Here is a 6,077-nt window from a genome sequence, read left to right as displayed (position 1 = left end):
CGGCGGCGGCCCCGACTCACGCGGCTGCTCCTGCTGCCCGCGCCGTCGGCGCCCGCCGCCTCTATGAACGCCAGGTAGCTGTCCCAGAGCGGCTTCACCGAGTAAGCAATGTCCGTGTCTGCGGGCAGGCCGGTGGGGCCAGGCCAGGCCTTTCAGCAGCAGTGCTACCACTTGATGGCAGCAGGAGACCACCACCATGGTCCCTCCACCTCCTCCACCACCACTACCAAGGGCTGCAAGAGAAGCAGGAGCCGCAGCAGGGAGCGCAGCGGCAGCAGGAAGCCAGCAGCGCCAGCAGGAAGCACAGCGCCAGCAGCAGCCGCCCGCCCGCACCGCGGTCAATCAACCACCTGCCCGCACCCCCAGCACTCGCTTGCGCCTCACCCGCCACCATCACCACATGCCCCAGCTGCAGCGCCCGCAGCACCGCCGCCGCCTTGAGCCACATGAGCGCCACAAAGTCGTGCGGGGTGGGCTTCTCGCGCCCGCCTGCAGGCACGCAGAGGCGCAGGGCAGGGCCAGCAGCCAGGCGGGCAGCGCTTGCGGGGCCGGCTGGAAGCGGGGGTGTCCTGCCAGCCGGGGCCACCGCCGCTCGCTAGGGGCCCACAGCGCAGCAACAACCGACAACCCCCAGCCCAGCAGCACCAGCAGGCCAGCACCGCCTGCAGGCCCGCAGAGGCCGGCCGCCGCCGCCGCTCCTCACTAAGGGGCGCAACCAGCAGGCCCGTGGCATTTGCGCAGGGCAGGTTGAGGTCGGCGCAGGCCGCCAGGTCAGCGGCTGTCCATGTGAGCGCCAGGTAATTCCTGACCCCGGCGTGCCGCACCAGAGAGAAGACTGCGGGGCAGGGGGGCGGGAAACCTGGGGGATTGAGTGGCGGAGATTGTGTGATGGAGGTGGTGGTGCGGGGAGATGGGTGCCCTGTGTGTGTCTGTAGTGAGCGCCCTGCCCTCCCACACAGCCAGCAGCCAGCAGCCAGCCAGACCCCTTCCGGGGCACAGCCCGCCCGCCAACCGATAAGCTCACTGCTGTTCTGTGCCATGACGGCGAAGCGGCGGTTGAAGAGCAGCAGCGCCACGCCGCTGGTGTGGTTGCCCACGGGCGCCGCCCGCAGAGCCAGCAGCTCCTCCAGGCCGTGCACCCCGGCGTACGGCAGCGCCGCGCTGCGCGGCGGCAGCAGCCAGGGCGCCGCCTCAAACTGGGCCAGCAGGGCGGGCCCTTCCCTGCCGCCCAGCAGCCCTGGGTCTGCCTGGAACCAGAGGGAGGGTAGTCCGATGGGATGGACCGCCAGCAGGCAGGCTGGCAGGCAGGCAGCGACAAGTAGGCAGGTATGGGGCCCGCGTGCTTGACATGAAGGGCACCTGCCCCCACCTGTATTCGGCGGAAGGCGGCCAGGCTCGGCGCCGGCACTGCGCTGCCGGCTGGCCGCTCCCCTGCAACACAAGAAGCCAGGCTGCCTGTTGACACCATCCCCACGATGGAAGGCAGCCAGGAGGACAGCACCGGGGCAGGAACACAGCTCGGGAAGTTGGGCGGCGCACTCACCGCTGCCCCTGTCGGAGCGGCGCCACTGGTGGAGCACCGCGCCGCGGGCCCTGCGCACCCCAGCGAGACATATGGAGTCAGTAGCAGGCGATTGCGATTGCTACAAGCAGCCAGGAGGTCCCCAGGGCCAACCGCACGTCGCGGCTCCACACTTCACCCGCCAGACACCGTCAGCGCCCCCAGAAGAAATCCGGCGATGCATGCAACGATGATGTGGGAGTGTCGGATGTACCAGGGCACAGCCCGATTGGCGGTGGCCACCTGCACAAACATGGTGGGCCCTGCTCGCCAAACGCAGCATCAGGGACACGTCGGCATTGATCAGGGGGCAGGGAGGATCGCCATGAGCTGGTTACGCTTGGCCCACTGCTACAACCACCCGCCGCCACAGCGCACGCAGCGGCGGGCGGGAGAACAGGCACTCAAGGCGTGCCTCCCTGCCCTTTGTCCTTCCTTATAGCTGCCCACACGATGCGATTCATGGAAGAAAAAAACGATCGACACCTTCAAGTGGATGTATCAATGACTGGGCAGAGCTCTGGGCAGAGCTCGAGCCGCCCTGGCAGTGCGCCCATCCACACAGCCCTCCTCATTCCATGCAGCCTGTGCCAACTTCAACAGCAGGGCCTGATGCCCCATGCAACGGTGTGCCATGAATGCTGTACTGACTGCTGGCAGTGACGCAAAAACAGGCAGGTGTGCTGAGAGAGTCAAAGCTGCACCAGGACAAGGAAAGGCGCGCTACTTGCATGCCGAGGCGCGCGGCGCCTGGCTCGGCTGGTCCTGAAATGAAATCACTGGCCAGGTGGCGGCGGCGCCGCCTGTATGATGGTTGCGACGGCGCCCCACAAGCCCCTCTGCGCCAGCATGCTAATCGCCTCCTGCTTTGCCCGCTCCCGCTCCTGCTGGGCCCGCTCCCGCTGCTGCTGGGCACGCTCCCACTCCTGCTGGGCACGCTGCTGGCTGAGGAAGTAGCTTCCAATCAGCTCCTGCGTCAGGCCGGCAGCTTCTGCTCCCGGCTGGCCTGCAGCAGCAGCCAGCTGCTCCAGCAGCTGTAGGTGGCTGCCTGTTTGGCTGGCAGCAGCAGCCGCGGCTGCATCGGCGGAGCCGGGCACAGTGGCAGGGGCACCCCTGCCGGCAACAGCGGGACCAGCAGGTGCAGCTGGGGTCGCTGGGGCAGCCTGCGGGGGGGCGGCTGCAGAACGGGATGGTCCCGCGGGGCTGACGTTTGTGGCTGGCGGCACGCCTGCCGCAGCCGCTCGCCCCTGCGTGGCAGCCCCAGCGGTGACCTGCTCCCTTTGCTCGCCCCGCTGCTCCGCCCGCTCCTGCGCTGCCGCGGGGGACGGCGCAGGCGCTGCCGCGGGTGCCGCCCTCCTGCGCTTGTTGCCATGCAGCGCATCCAGCACCCAGCCGGTGTCTGCAGCAGGCCCAGCGCTGCGGGTAGAGGGGGCGCCTGCGGCACGCCTGGCCCTCTGCGCGGCGCCAGCAGATGCGGCAGGCGTGCCCAGGTGCTGGCTGCCGGCGCCAGCGCCGGCGTCGGCGCGGCCTCTGCTGCCGCTGCCGCCAGTGTTCTGCCTCTTGCCGGCACGGCCGCTGTTGCCGGCGTCGCCGGCTGCCGCGGCGGGCTGCCCGTTCGCAGGCACCTTGCGCTTGCCACCGCCGCCGCCGCTGCTGCCGCGTGTACCTCTGGCGGCCCCTCGCTGACGACGCTCCCCGCTGCCGCTGCCTTGCTGGGCTGTCAGGCGGCCCACCAGTGCCTCCAGCTCTCCGCTGTCCCTCAGCTCCCGCACCAGCGCCTTTAGCTGCGCTTCCGACCTTGCCTGCCGCAGCCGCGCCATCAGGTGGCCTTGAGCTTGGTAACTGCAGTTGTGGACATGCCTGCTAGTCTGGATGGCATCCGGCGACCTCTAGTGATGCTGGTGCCATGCACAGTGCCTGCTGAGCCAAGCTCACCGGGCCTTAGGGAAGTGGAACGGCATTGGAACCACACCCTTCTCCAGGCCCTTTAAGCCCCGCCACAGCAGGCCGATGTCGCGCAGCGCAGCCGCCTGCAGGAGGTTGTGGCGCGGTACCGCTTTAATGTGAGTGGCCACAGCAGGTTGGAACCCATGCTGCTGGCTGCACGTGGCTGAGTCTATTGTCAGTCGCGGATCACAATGCAGCACTCTGCTGGAACTTGGTCCCACCCTCGGGAGCCAACAGCAGGCGTGTACCTGCTGAGCCGATGCACAGAACGGCAGGAACACCGGTTTGGTGCCCCTATTCCCATCTCGACTTGCCATCTGGAAGGTTGGCTGATATTTGTCCTGATCTTGGTTTTTTTCGGCTTGCCTCCCGCTTTCCTGCAGCCCACCATCTGCATCCTGAGCACCTTGAGTTTGCCCTTCCCTGCCATGCACATCTTGTGCGGCTGCCCCCCGGCTGTCAGGCAGACTGCTGCCAGGGGCAGCAGCGGCCGCTGCGGCGCCAGATGCAGCGGCTGCTACTGCTGCTGCTGCCGCCGAAGGGGCCGGTACAGCTGCCATGTGCCTTCTGGGTGCCGCCTGCTTCCTGCTCGCACGGCGCTGCTGCTCCTGCTGCTGCGCCTCCCCAGCCTGCGCTCCCGCGTGCTGCGCTGGCCCAGTCACGCCATCCTCCTGCTGCCACGCCAGCTGCTGCAGCTTGCCGGTGTCTCTCAGCTGTGCAAGCAGCGCCTTGATCTGCTCCTGGTTGGCAGCCTGCCGCACCTGCTGCATCAGTTCCCGGTCCGCCTCGTACCTGGGCACATGCAGGCATACACGAGAGGGCAGGATCAGCAGCGGGTCATGCGGGCGTCTGCTCAAGTCGAGCGCAAGCGGGTGCGCTGCCTCAGCTGGCATTGCGGCTTTTCCACAGCAGCAGCAGGTCACCTTTCCTGCGCGAAGAGCAGGGCCACTTCCCGGGCACTGGCCGACTCCAGCCCGTTCATGCGCCGCCACAGCACAGCCAGATCACGCGCCACCGCCGCCTCGCTGGCATCCCGGCAGCTGCCGAGGTAGATGCTGTTGCGCACCCTTCCCTGTTCGTCTTTTGCGGCAATGCTGAAGTGATACGTGGCGCGTGAGCTTTGGTAGACGTAGACGGGTAGGGACTGGGAGGGTGCCACAGGCCTGGGAGGTGCAGCGCTGCGGCCAGGCTGCTGCCGCCTGGCTGCGCCGCGCAGAGGGCGGCCCTCTGGCTCCTGCGCCCCGCCGCCACTGTCCGCAGCCGTGCCTGCTGCCTTGCCGCCACCAGGAGCGGTGACGTCTGAATCCTGCTGCCGCTGCTGAAGCTGGCAGCTGGTGTGATGGGCTGGCGGGGCCTCGCCTGCTGCCACAAGAGCTCCTGGTACTGCAGGTGAGACAGTGGCAGCAGGCGCCTCGGTGCTGGCTGGCTGGGCGGCCGCTGCGGCGACACTGGCCTCCCCACTGCCAACTGCGTGCTCCTGCAGCGCCTCCACTAGATCCTCCAGGCTGCAATTCCGCAGGTCTTCATCCTCATCGGCGGAGCAGTGGTCGTGTGCCGCGGCTGCCGCGCCGCCCGGCGGCAGCCGCAGTGGGCTGCTGGCGCTGCTCCCCATCTTGCGGCGCAGCAGCGTGGCCGCCTCCTGCGCTGCCTGCTGGCTGGGAAAGGGCCCTACGCGCCACTCCTGCTGCTGATGCCGCTCAGGCTGCGCGCCCAGCTCGGCCTCCACGACCCACAGGCCGCCCTCCTGCACCACTTCAACCCTGGGCTGCTGCATGTTCGTACGTCCAGTCCAAGAGCTGGAGGAGGCTCTTCAAACAAGTCGCACAGCCGAGGAAGCCATCTGACTGGTGGGATGGGTGTGGGCGCGCCACGACACCCCAGGTAGGCCGCCCTCTGTGACACCCCAGGTAGGCCTCCCGATCACCGGTCCCCTCCTGGCGGGGGTCATGCATCCCCCACCCATCATGCATTTCAGGCTTCATCTCCCTCAAACCTCCACCATTTTCCCTCTCGTTTGTCGTGATCGACTCCGGGTAGCCCAAATGCTTCATGACTCCCCCCAAGCTGCACATCAGCGTGCATGAGTCCAACCCTGGGAGGCGCCTTGACAATGAACAGCCGCGCAGGCAGGCATCTAAAAGACCAGGTCAGGCTCCTCCTATAAATCATCCCGGGCAGCGCAGCCGGCGGGGCCAAACACCTCGAGCAGCAGCGGCTGGTGGAGCGAGCGGCAGCAGCGCAGGCACGATGCTTGGGACGACAGGAGAGAGGCGGACGAGCAGATGATGCTGGCCACCACACCGCAGCGGGCGGCGCTGCAGGCGGGGCAGCGGGCGGCAGAAATCCAGCAGGTTCAGGCGCGGCTGGACAGCACGGAGCCACTGCGCTGCTGGCCCACAGCTGGCCGGCATGACGGCACTCTTTGCTGTTTCAGGAAGACTGGAACCATGCCGGCAGTGTATCACGGCCTTGGCGGCGTGGCGGGCTCCCTCGTGGTGCCCATTTTTGGGTGCACTTCGCACGGCGAGAAGACGTCACAGCGCACCCGTTCCAGTTGGCTGTGTGCCCA

Source organism: Chlorella variabilis (assembly GCF_000147415.1).
Source record: "Chlorella variabilis unplaced genomic scaffold CHLNCscaffold_10, whole genome shotgun sequence".
Lineage (NCBI taxonomy): Eukaryota > Viridiplantae > Chlorophyta > Trebouxiophyceae > Chlorellales > Chlorellaceae > Chlorella > Chlorella variabilis.
Note: the sequence above shows the minus strand (reverse complement) of the source record.